Source organism: Perognathus longimembris, chromosome 4 (genome assembly GCF_023159225.1).
Source record: "Perognathus longimembris pacificus isolate PPM17 chromosome 4, ASM2315922v1, whole genome shotgun sequence".
Lineage (NCBI taxonomy): Eukaryota > Metazoa > Chordata > Mammalia > Rodentia > Heteromyidae > Perognathus > Perognathus longimembris.
In genome coordinates, this window is record NC_063164.1 from 515,865 (window position 1) to 528,402 (window position 12,538).

The 12,538-nt window shown below is 42.2% G+C and overlaps 1 protein-coding gene across 2 annotated transcripts in view; it reads left to right on the plus strand.

Moving 5' to 3' along the window:
• Nucleotides 1-12,538, plus strand: part of LOC125350116 (high density lipoprotein binding protein) — a 70,925-nt gene that overhangs the window by 283 nt on the left and 58,104 nt on the right. The window contains exon 1 of one of the 2 annotated variants that reach the window (XM_048344358.1): nt 281-304. The exons of the other annotated variant lie outside the window; for it this stretch is intronic. The gene's annotated coding sequence lies outside the window, so the exon portion shown is untranslated. Of the gene's footprint in view, nt 1-280; nt 305-12,538 lie in introns of those variants that run through there. 2 annotated transcript variants of the gene reach the window in all.

A 12,538-nucleotide genomic window follows, 5' to 3' on the forward strand; every position in this document is an offset into this window, starting at 1 on the left:
CCCCCGCCTCTGCCCTTTCCTCCAGGAAGATGGCGGCAGCACCGAGCCTGGAGCGCCGAGCCCGGTTGGCTGTGCTGGCGAGGCGCCGGCAGGCTGCTCTAGCCGCCGCGGCGGCCGTCTCGGTGGCGCGTTCTGCCCCGGGATTGGCTGGTCGCGAGTCACGTGGGGGCGCGGCCCGCGCGGACCATAGAGTCGCGCCCGTCCCGGGGGACGCGGCCTCGCCGCGCCGGACGGGCCGGGGCCGGGCCGGGCGGGGCCCGGGGCCGCGGCCGCGCCCCGCAGGCAGGGCGGACTCGGCCGCGAGGTGAGACCTGCGGAAGGTCGGGCCGGCGTCCGGTTTGGGGCTGCGGCCTGCGGGAGACGACGCTGCGACCCACCCGAGAGGTCCGCGCTCCGGCCTCGGCGGGCGGCTCCCCAGGGCCCCTGGCTGGGCGGACACTTGTGCGTGCCCGCGGCGGCGCCCCCACCGCTGGGACCCCGGCCCTCCGGACGCCCTGGCGTGAGGGTTTGCCTGTGTAGCCCTTGGAAAAATGGCCCAGTGTTGAGGGCTGGCCCCGGGAGTCTGTCCTCTCCTCTCCTCGCCGACTCCGAGCCAGGGGCTCCGACTCGACAGGCTGTTAACCTTCGGTTTAAACCCAAGAAGAAACAGACCTGTAGGCCATTTATCTTTATCCAACCGTGTTTACGGTCCGGTCAGAGGAAGTGTCTGGGAGAAGAGTCGTAATCTACTTAAAGGATCACTTGCCTTTGCGTTTTGGTCTCTGTATATGTCTTGTATATGTTCTTGGCTACCCTAAGCTCTCAGGAAATGACTTTACACATTTGGTGTCTGCTTAAAGGTACTCGGGTTTTTGCTTTTTGCTTTCTTAGCCACTTAGGACAAATGACAGGATTTTGGCTGAATCTACGACGTTCCATAAATTTAATGTTCACTGTGGAAGCAAATATGGAATACTGAAACATTGGGTGAAACCTAGTGCTTAGTTATATGTTTTGAACATTTGAAGTATCCCTAGGCTAACCTCATCAGTATGCGACACACTCGGAATCTTGGAAGCAATGTTTAACGTGGCTGAAAAGGTGTTTTGATTGTGAGTGGCTGTCATGATGTGAATTTCCACTTCTTAGACTCCAAAACAACCATTAAAGCTCTTAGGACCGTTTTAGACTCAAGTTTCTGAGACAGCATTTGTAAGCCAGTAAATTCACATAAGGTCAAACTTTCTTTCTTTTATTTTTTTTTGGCCAGTCCTGGGCCTTGGACTCAGGGCCTGAGCACCATCCCTGGCCTCTTCTTGATCAAGGCTAGCACTCTGCCACTTGAGCCACAGCGCCCCCTCTGGCCGTTTCCCATTTTTGTGGTGCTGGGGAATCGAACTGAGAGCTTCATGTGTAGGAGGCAAGCACTCTTGCCACTAGGCCATACTCCCAGCTCCAAACTTTCTTGATATTAGCCTTGCCACGTGCTAGGTACCGTTCAGTGGCTTGTCTCATCTACATGCAATCAAACTACATCACTTGGGTAAGAGTGCAGCGTGTAAAGGGGCTATCTAGAAGAGGCAGTGGTCCAGGACCCTCCCTGCGCTCTCAGGTATATCCCTGATCACAGTGCCCTCTAGTGTGCAGGCTGACCTGGAAGTGGCCTGATGGAAGAATTTCTTGAAACATTGTTTTAGTCTTCTCCTTGTATGATTTCAGCCTTATGGCCTAACTTCCCCATTTCAACTAAAAAGAAGTAGTGTACTAGAAATAGAAAAGGCTAGTGCCAGCCACTGTATAGGAATTTTGGGAAATGCAAAGATATTTTCTTTTACTCAAGCAGCTTGTCTGGCCTAGACAACTTGTTAAAACCTCAAGTATGATAAATTCAATAATGGAAATATGTACAAGGTATGGAGATGGGAAATAAGAGATAATAATTACCTCTTGGAAAGTCTTTATATAGAATATAATCTATCACAGTAAGTAAATTCGATGTGGTGGAGTGGGCCTGTTTAATCCCAGGTATACTGGAGGCATAGGTAGGAGTGTTGTTATCCCAGGCCAGTCTTTGCAAAAACACAAGCCCTGTTTGAAAAATGACTAAAGCAAAAAGGGATGATAGTTTGACTTAGGTAGTAAAGCACTTGACAGTAAGTATGAGGCCCTGAGTGGAATCCCTAGTACCAAGGGAAAAAAAGAAGAGAGGTTGGAGGCGTGGCTCAGTTGGTAGAGTCAGTGAGAGGAAGTGTCAGGAACAACATTCAAGTCCTAGTCTGAACCTAAAAGGAAAGAAATAAAATAATAATGTAGTCGTTGGAGTTTAAAGGATGGTTAAGAGTATTCCCAGATGGGTGTAAACAAAGTAGAATGTTCTATAGGAGCAGCCCAGGAAAGGAAAAATACAATGAATGGCACATCAACAGGTTAACAAGGTGATGGACTTGGTGAAGGGGTTATGCCCTTCAGTCAGTCCCATCTAAGACACTAACTTAAGACATGATTTCAGATAATTGTAATGTTATCACTAGGAATATGTGATCTTTCATGCATCAGATAGGTTCTCCACTAGTATCTACGAACTAAAAATTGGGGAGCAGAGAAAATGTTTTCTGAGAATTTATTTTTCCATTCATGTACATCTTTTCATGGGCCATGTGGTTCAGGGAGTCATAGGAAAGCTTTTTGATTAATCAAAAATTATTAATTCAATAATTATTTTCATATGTATAACTTTAAAAAACTAATTACATTATTTGTTTTAAAGCAAAGTTAGGTTCCTTTTTATTTTTGTCAAGTTGATGTAAAGAGGGGTTACAGTTACATACGTAAGGTAGTGAGTACATTTCTTGTCCAACTTGTTACCCTCTCCCTGTTTTCTTTTTAATAATTTCTAAAACCAAGCATTTTAAGGGTTAAATCTCTTGCAGGCTGTTATTTTATCAGACATGTTGAAATTCCTGGAATGCCATTAAAGATGAGCCACACATTTACACTGAGATATATCTGGGCCTTTTGTCCTTGTGTTAGTCATCTTGTTGATGCTTGCTTATTTTCCTAACGCATTCTCTCTGACTGTACTACTTTATGTGAATTACATTCATTTATTGCAATACTGGGGCTTTGAATGTAGAGCCTCGAGCTTGCTAAGCTGATGCCCTATCACTTGAGCCATGCTGCCAGCCTGGGTTTTTTTTTTTTGTTGTTTTTGTGCACCACTCCTGGGGTTGAACTCATGGCCTTGGCGCTGCCCCAACCGCCATTTTCTCAATACTAGTGGTTTACTATTTGGGTCAAAGCTCCACTTCTGGCTTTTTTGATAGTTTAATGGAGTCTCATGGACTTTCCTTCCTGGACTGGCTTTGAACTGTTATCCTTGATCTCACTCTCCTGAGTAGTTAAAATTACAGGTGTGAACCACTGGTGCCTGGCCTTTTTTTTTTTTTTTTTTTTAGGTTTTAGGGTCTTGAGAACTCTTAGTTGCTGAAGTTTCAGGCTATGCTGAATCTTGAGCTTTCATATGTAACTTTTTTTTTTTTATGAACAGTGTGAGATTCAGAATGCCTTTAGACAGAATTCCCTTGGGGACTGTTGTCTTACAGTGTCTTCCTAGTCTTTAGAACCCTTCTTTTGGAAACACGTTTTTCTTATTGCTTTGATTCTTCATATTTGCTTGCTTTCTCTTCCTAGGCATCTACAATTGGACTTTTTGGATTAACACTCTGGTTTTCTTAGTTTTAAAAAATTCTACCTCCTTCCAAATCTTCAAAAAGAAGTTTTAAGTTACCAGTTGAGAAATTAAAGTCGGTTATATTTAAGGGGTACACAGTGATGTTATTGTTCATGATGTGGAATACAATGTATAATTATAAAATCAAAGGAATTAACATGTTCATCATATCAGATACCTTTTTTTTTTTTGTAGTGAAAACACTTAAAATGTGCTGCCATTGATATTGGGGCGGGGGAGTTAGTGGAAGAGCAAAATGATGTCCAAACTCCCACTCAGGGAGAATAAAGCCTTTTCAGAAACATGCACTTTCAAAACTTGTATCTCATTGTCTGGCAGCCTGCAGAGAATGTGCTTCACTGAAAGGAGAGTCAAAAGTCTAGGGAGAGAAGGACCTTCCTCCTGATACATTATTACATACTCTGTGCCACACTAAGTTATCTCTAAAAGAAAGGGAAAAATAAAACCTTGATCCTCATATCTGTTGCAACTTTGTATCCTTGATTTCCTGTTCTCTTTCTGAGGATAATCTCAAAGATTTTGTAGCTCTGATTTTCCAGTTTTCTAAGCTTTCTCTATGGCCTTGTATTCTTCTTTGCTTTAGGAATGCACTGTCTCTTGTCTCAGTAGATACTTTCTTTCAGAATTTCTTTTCCTTCAGGTTACTGTTTGCTTCAGGCTGCTTTATATATGTTTTGAGCTTCAATTTGCCTTTTCTGGGCTATCTGGTCATATTTTTGTGTCTTGAGGTGTCAGACACTCTGTGCCTGCTGTTGTGGCTGGCCTCTGTATTGCAGACATGCCTGGCTGGACTGTCCACAGTACCTCACCTACTTGTTGGGCATCTACCAATTCCTCTCTTCCAGCTACCTGTGTCAGGGACCAGGAGAAAAAGATCTGGGAACTCAATACTAATAAAGAACTTATCTGCCCCATTTTTGAAATGGTTTCCCACCCTCCACTGTCACTGGCCCCATTTTTTGAATGGCTTCCCACCTTCTACTGTGATTGGTATCCCCATCTCAAAGATTGATTCTATTTCTCTATCCAGAGAAAACAATGACAGTCTTTGGCCAGGCCAGCTGCCTGTGGCTGTACAAAGTTCAGTATGATCCTAGAGGTCTTCCTGCTTCTTAACACTTTTTTTTTTTTTTTTTTTGGTGCCAGTACTAGGGTATGAATTTAGGGCCCAGGCACTGTCTCTCTTATATGTGGGGTGGGATGGGTCAGGACAGTACTGAGATTTGATTCAAGGCTTCATGCTTGCTGGGTCTTTGCTCTACCAATGAGCCATGCCTCCAGGCCTCATCTTCATATCCATAATTTTGTTTCCAACCCAAGCTTCCCTTACATCTAGTCAGATTATATTGGCCGTCCCCAGTGCTGGTGTCAGAATTAGCCCTTTTGAGTCTGTTTTCTTGTATTTGAAATCTTTTATCTTTACTTAGGTTTTTTTGTTGTTGCTGTTTTTGTGTATTATATCTTTTTGCTAGTATCACTCAGTTGTACAAAGAGGCTACATTTTGACCTGTCTATTTATGCATACAGTGTATCTTGATCAGAGTCACCTCTCAGTCATTTTCCCTCTAACGCTCCTCTTCTCAAACAAGACTCATCAAGCTTCTTTCTTTATTCCATTTCACACAGGTAAGGAAGTCTACACTCCTTCCCTCTCTCTGTATATACCTTCAGACAGGACATGTTTCCATTTCCTAATATTCATTTGTGTTCAAGTATAAATTGTTCAAAGGGGCTCCACCATTGTCCCTAACCCATGAAAAATATACAAATGCATAAACATATATTTATATGTATGTTTATATATACAATATAAGGCATATATGGGTATATGCTTATTGGATCAGCATCCATGTATAAAACAAAACATATGACCTTTGTCCTTCTGAATCTAGCTTTGCTTAATGTGATATTCTCCATATCCCTGAAAGTGACATCATTTCTTTTGTGCGTGTATGCCAGTCTTGGGGCTTGCATTCAGGGCCTGAGCACTATCCCTGAGCTTTTTGCTTGAGGCTAGTGCTCTACCATCTGAGCCACAGCTCCAATTCTAGCTTTTTGGTAATTTATTGGAGATAAGAGTCTCATGGACTTTTCTGCTTTGGGCTAGCTTCAAACTGTGATCCTCTGATCTCAGCCTCCTTAGTCACTAGTATTATAGGTGTAAGCCACTAGCACATGGCTATATTTCATGCTTCATGAATAATACTCCATTATAGATAAAATATACACATAACACTAATTATATATACACAACACATTTTTTTTTCCATCCATTCATCATTGTAGGGCATCTGAACTATTTCCATAGCTTGGCTACTGTGAATAATGTTGCAGGTGCCTCTGTTATATCTTTACTTACATTTCTTCAGCTAAATGCCAAGATGGGTATCTCTGGATCATAAAGTAGTTCTATTTTTTAATTTTTTGAGAATCTTCCATAAAGATTTTACACTAAATTACATTCTTACCAACAGTATAAAAGGGTTTCTTTTTTCCTATACCCTCATCAATGTTTGTTCTTTGTGGTCTTTTTTTTTTTTTTCCAGTCCTGTGGCTTGAACTCAGGGCCTGAGCACTGTCTCTGGCTTCTTTTTGCTCAAGGCTAGTACTCTACCACTTGAGCCGCAGTGCTACTTCTGACATTTTCTGTTTATGTGGTGCTGATGAATCGAACCCAGGGCCTCATGCATGCTAAACAAGCCCTCTACCGCTAGGCCACATTCCCAGCCCTGTTCTTTGTATTCTTGATGGTGGTCATTTTGACTAGAGAAAGATGAAATCTCAATGTTATTTGGATTTGCATTTTAAGAAGTATTTTTTTCAGTTCAATTTTCCTATTTTATATTGCATTACTGAATTTTTTTGTATGTGTGTATATGAGTGTGTGTGTACCAATACTGGGGCTTGAACTCAGAGCCTTGGGCTCTGACTCTGCTTTTTTACTCAACGCTGGTAATTTACCACTTGAGCCACACCTCCAGTTTTCTTTTTGGTTACTTGGAGATAGAATATTTTGGACTTTTCTGCACTGGCTGACTTTGAACCAATGAGCTCCCTGTGTAATTTGATTATTAATCCCTTGTCAAATGTCTAGCTGGAATAGATTTTTCTCATTTGGAAGGCTAACTTTTCAGGTTTGTGACATATTTCCTTTGCTGTGCAAAAATCTTTTTGCTTGCTGCACCTCCATTTGTCAGTTTTCCTATTTGTTGAGTTACTGGAGTTCTGTTTAGGAAGTTATTGCTTACGCTTCTACAGTGTTTTCCCTATTGTTTTCTATAGTAGTTTCAAAGTTGCAGGTGTGTACACTAAGACCTTACACTAATGTAAAACCTTGATTCACATTGAGTTGATGATACTACAAGGGGAACGCTAGAGGTCCAGTTTGTCTTCTACATGTGGATATCCAGTTCCCCAGTACCATTTATTAATAGGCTTTCTTTTCTCTGATGTACATTCCAGACGCCTTTGTCAAAAGCCAGACAGCTAATAGGTGCATGGATTCATTTCTGGGTCTTCTGATATGTTTTTTTGTTCCAGTGCCACGTTGTAAGCTGTTTTTGTCTAGTATAATTACTATGTCTCTAGTATAATTTGAAGTTTGGCATTGTGGTACCTCCAGCAGTATTGCCTACCCCCCTGGGCCTCCCCACCAAAGATTTATTTGGCTATTTTGAGCCCCCCCCCCTTTTTTTATGCTAGTACTAGGGCTTAAACTTGCACTCTGCCCCTTTGGTAGTTAATTGGAGATAAGGTCTTCATGAATTTTCTTGCCTGGCTGGCTTCAGATCACAAGTAGCCAGGATTACAGGCATGAGCATTGGCGCTCAGTACAGCTACTGATTTTGTATCCTGCTGCACTGCAGAAGATGTCTGTCAGATCTAGGAGTTTCAGGATAGAATCTTTAGGATCCTTTAGGTTTAGGATCATATCATTTGCAAATAGTGATATTTTGACTTCTTCCTTTCCTGGAGTGTTAAGAGTGCCTGACTAGCAAGTACAAAGCTCTTGTTCAAACTCCCCACCCCTACACATACACACACACATGCACGCACACACACACACATACTTAAAACACTACATTTTGACTCAGTCTTTCCATGGCTGGGACTTAAGGTGTGCACTGATATGTCCAGTTCTTAATTATCATTTTAGTGTTGGTTCAAGAGTGGGTACAAATAAATATATAGATTGACAACTGCTCTATGCCAGCAGGTGGTGTAGGAGATAGGATATCATAGGAGTAAGCAAGGTGTGCTCTGTTGTGCTTTGAGGTCCTCCTTCTTTGAAGAGACAAGCACTCAGTGACCAGCAAAATCAACTGATCAGTAATAAATCAATTGGGGATAAGAAGGAAAAACAAAAACAAAGTAACATGGAGTAGAGCCATGGGAGAAAGTGGCAACTTGGTATAGATTACTTGGTAAGGATTTGCTGATGGAATGACACTTGATTCAAGACTGGAGTGAAAAATCCATGGATGGCCATCTGGGTAGCTAAGTATAGTCAACAGGAAGTGCAAAAGCCTGGGGTTGCATTTTGCATGTTGGAGGAATATGGGATACCCAGCACTAGAATATAAGACAGAGCAGAGCCAGGGAAATGACAGGAGAGCTAGAGGTCAAGGAAAGAGGCATAGGTAGATCTTGAGGCCCTTGTTCAACACTTCTAGAGAACTGAAGCAGAGTGATCCAGCATTGGCATTGGTGGACCTTGAGATACAGCCACAGACCAGACCTGTTGAAGGCCTTCTTTTCCTATAAGCCTAGGAGAAGGGACTTCCCTTCTGAGGAAGACCCCAAGGCAGACTGTACTTAATAGCAGAGTATTCTATGCTTTTCACCCATGATGGCCCTGTCTGTCACATTCCTCCATCTCTGCCTAGGGGTGCACACTCCCAGAACTTGCTGTATACCCTGTGACTCTTTCTTGCAACCCAAATTACCTTTTGGAGGAGTTGTTCTCTTAGAACAGGATATTTCAGTGTTTGTGAATGTAGCAGAACTTTGGCACACTTATGTGTCTCAAATCATTAACCTTTTAGACCATGTAAATAGTGGAGGAAAAAGATTTCATTTCCAATGGTATTTTCTCAAGGCTTTTGCCTGCCTAGACTTCATTCACCATTATCATTTTAAGCTTACAACCTGAGTTTTACTTTAGATCAATCATAATTCCTCAGTTTGTTCCTTCTACTCTGTTCGCTGACTGGATTTCTCTGTGTTTTAAAATGTGTGCTGAATCACTGATAGAAAAGTAGATGGATTTGGAAGGGTTTAAGTTTCATAGCTGAGAGATTCAAATAGCCAGTAAGCTAAACAGAACTTCACTCTCACTAATGGTCAAAGAATTGCATTAAAATTAGACTTTCGCCACATCACAGTGGGAAAATGGCATGGCCCTCTTTGTCAAGAATGACAAGGACAGATGTGCTCACAGATTGTGACTGTAGAAGTTGAGCACATTGGGAGTGTGGTTTTAATCTGTGGTTTTAGATCAGTACATTGCCTGAAATCATTTAATTCTGTTTTTAGGAATTTATCCTATGGAGATATAGGCTCAAATGAATAGAGAACTTCCCAGTATTTTTTTTTTAATAATTGGAAAAATAAAGCAAAAGCAAGCAACTCAGTCCCACTAGTAGGGGCTTTGTTATGTTTACTACATTCAACATGAAGTTGTTAGTAAAACAGGTAACTTGTAAAACTTGGAAAAATGGCCAATACCCTTTTTTTTTTTTTTTTTTTTTGCCAGTCCTAGGCCGTGAACTCAGGGCTTGAGCACTGTCCCTGGCTGCTTTTTTGCTCAAGGCTAGCACTCTGCCACTTGAGCCACAGCGCCACTTCTGGCCGTTTTCTGTATATGTGGTGCTGAGGAATCGAACCCAGGGCTTCATTTATACGAGGCAAGCACTCTTGCCACTAGGCCATATTCCCAGCCCCCCAATACCCATTTTTAAATGGAAATAGATGTGTGCAGGTGGTGAACAGTGTGTATAATGAAATCCAAATTTGATTTAAGCCATGTATTAACATACATACAGAAAATACCTGGGAAAGATTGAACAGTGAATTTGGATAGTCCTCCTTTTTTCCCTTCTGTTGGGCTTTGCCATTTGAGCCTCTCCCTGTCCTTTTTTGTTTTGGTTATTTTCTGAATACTACGCGGTGTTTATGCCTGAGTTGGCCTCAACTGCAATCTTATTATTTTGTCTGGGGTGATAGCCATGTGCCACCATGCACAGCTTTTATTAGTTGAAATGAGATCTTCATAAACTTTTTCTTTTTCCTGGGCAGCCCTTGAACTATGGTCCTCCTGGTTTCTATACTAGAAGCTATAATTACAGGCATGAATCATCATGCCTGTGCATTTTGGAGGTATTTCTGAAGAGTCTTAGGGGGCTGGGGATGTGGCTTAGTGGTAGAGTGCTTGCCTAGCAAGCAGGAAGGGTTTGATTCCTCAGTACCACATAAACAGAAAAAGCTGGAAGTGGCACTGTATGCTAGCCTTGAGCAAAAGAAGCTCAGGGACAGTGCCCAGGCCCTGAGTTCAAGCCTTAGGATTGGCAGGAGAAAAAAAAATCTTAGGAAATTGCAAGTTTTACATTATTTTGTTAAACTGTGTTTTATGATTTTTTTTAATGCTAAACCTTTGTAGACCATCACTGCTAATTAGTAAGTACTCACATACTAAGATACTAATTCTACCAACTTAAGGCAGTATTCATGTATTCCTCCCATCCCCCTCAAAGCTCTGCTGAGAGGTTCTCAGGAGGTGTGTGCTAGAGATCCATTGCAGTGGCAGCAGGTCTCATCTGAAGCAAGGAGAGGTAGAAAGTGCCTGGTGTGGAAGATAGAAGTTAGCAAGTGCAATGAGCGAGAGAATCACCTGATTCTTTTCAAATAAGTGCTTTCTGAAGTACTGTCAGCTTTGCCTTTATTCCTATGTGGTTAATGATAGTCTTAGAAGTCCCTGAAAGTGAACATTGGAGACTTGCAGCAATATTTACAGGCTTTTTTTTGTTTCCTTTTTTTTTTTTTTTTTTAATGCCAGTACTGGGGCTTGAACTCAGGGACCCTTGAACTTGCTTATTAGCTTTTTGGCACTCTACCATTTAAGCTGCACCTCCATTTCTGGCTTTTTGCTGGTTATTTGGAAGAGATAAGAGTCTCTCAGATTTGTCTTCTTCCATCTGGCTTCAATTGTAATTCTCAACTTTCAGCCTCCTGAGTAGCTAGGTTACAGGTGTGAGCCACTAGTGCCTAGTGTATTTATTACCTTAGGTTCATATAGAGCAAGTGCTGATTCTTCTCAGTTAGACAAAGGCTTGAGATGTTCGTCTAGGTGAGAAGGGTGGTCCCTGAGAGGCCTGTTCTTCACCTTCATACTTTCCTGGACTGCCTTTAAATTAGAATCCTCAGGTCTCAACCTCCTAAATAGCTAAGATTACAGGCACAAGCACTGGCACCCAGGAAGGCCCATTCTTAATCATTTTGGGTTTTTTTTTTGCGGGGGAGGGGGGAGTCTTTATAGCTCTAAAAGCTCAGAAACATTGATTTTATAGTTCATTAGAAATTTAGTTTTCAAGGGCTGGAAATTTGGCTTAGTGGTAGAATGCTGGCCTACCATACATGAAGCCCTGGGTTCGATTCCTCAGTACCACATAAACAGAAAAGGCCAGAAATGGCACTGTGGCTCAAGTGGTAGAATGATAGCCTTGAGCACAGATAGGCTCTGGAACAGTGTGCAGGCCTTGAGTTCAAGCCCCAAGACTGGCAGAGAAAGAGATTTTTTCATTTTCAAGTTTGGAAGAATAATACTTGAGGATCCAGTTTTGTGATCTTCAAAAATGCAATGATTGGTGATGCAAAAGGCCTCACAAGTTAAAATCGGCACCCATTGTTTCTTATTTATTTCCAGTAATGGTTCTTAACTGGGATGATTTTCCACACATGCACACCAGTGAACATCTGGGAGTTTCTGGAGACCTTTTTGGTTGTTATAACTTGTAAGTTCTTCTGGCAACTAGTGGGTTAAGGTCACTGTTGCTCAGTGTCCTGCATTAGCAGAACATCTGCTGGTTAGGATGCTCTCCCAACAAGAAATTGTTTGATCCAAAATGTCAAAATGTCAGCAGCTCTGAGGTTGAGAAGCCCTTCCTTAAAGGGCAGTCCATAGAAGGTCTGCAGGATGGAGCTGTCATAGGCCCCATTTTTCATTTGGGAGTATTGAGCTTGGTGGGGTGAAGCCACTGCATAAGTGACTTAGAGCTGTGTCACAGCAGTGGTGTTTCACTTCATAGATGGTAATAGTGATTGGGGGTCCCTATGTTGGTTACTATGCCAGGCTTGAGTTAAACACTGCATATAATCTCAGTCCTCAAAATGACTCCAAAAGCCAGCCTTCCTATCAGGCCAGCTAGCTCCTTTTGACAGAAGGCACAGGCCTAGAAAAGTTAAAGTCTGTAATTCTATTTGTTTTGTCCTGGTCATACTCTCTTTTAGTAGGTCATATATTTAAACATTTGGTCTTGGCAGATTTACCTAGTATGAAGGCTTGTGTGACATCTCTACAGCTCATGATCAAAAAGGCAGTATCATGTCCATATAACACTTTTTTGGGGGGAGGCAGAGCAGTCCTGGGGCTTGAACTCAGGGCCTGAGCACTGTCCCTGGCTTCTTTTTGCTCAAGGCTAGCACTCTACCACTTAAGCCACAGCGTCACTTCTGGCTTTTTCTATATATGTGGTGCTGAGGAATTGAACCCAGAGCTTCATGTATATGAGGCGAGCACTTTACCACTAGGCC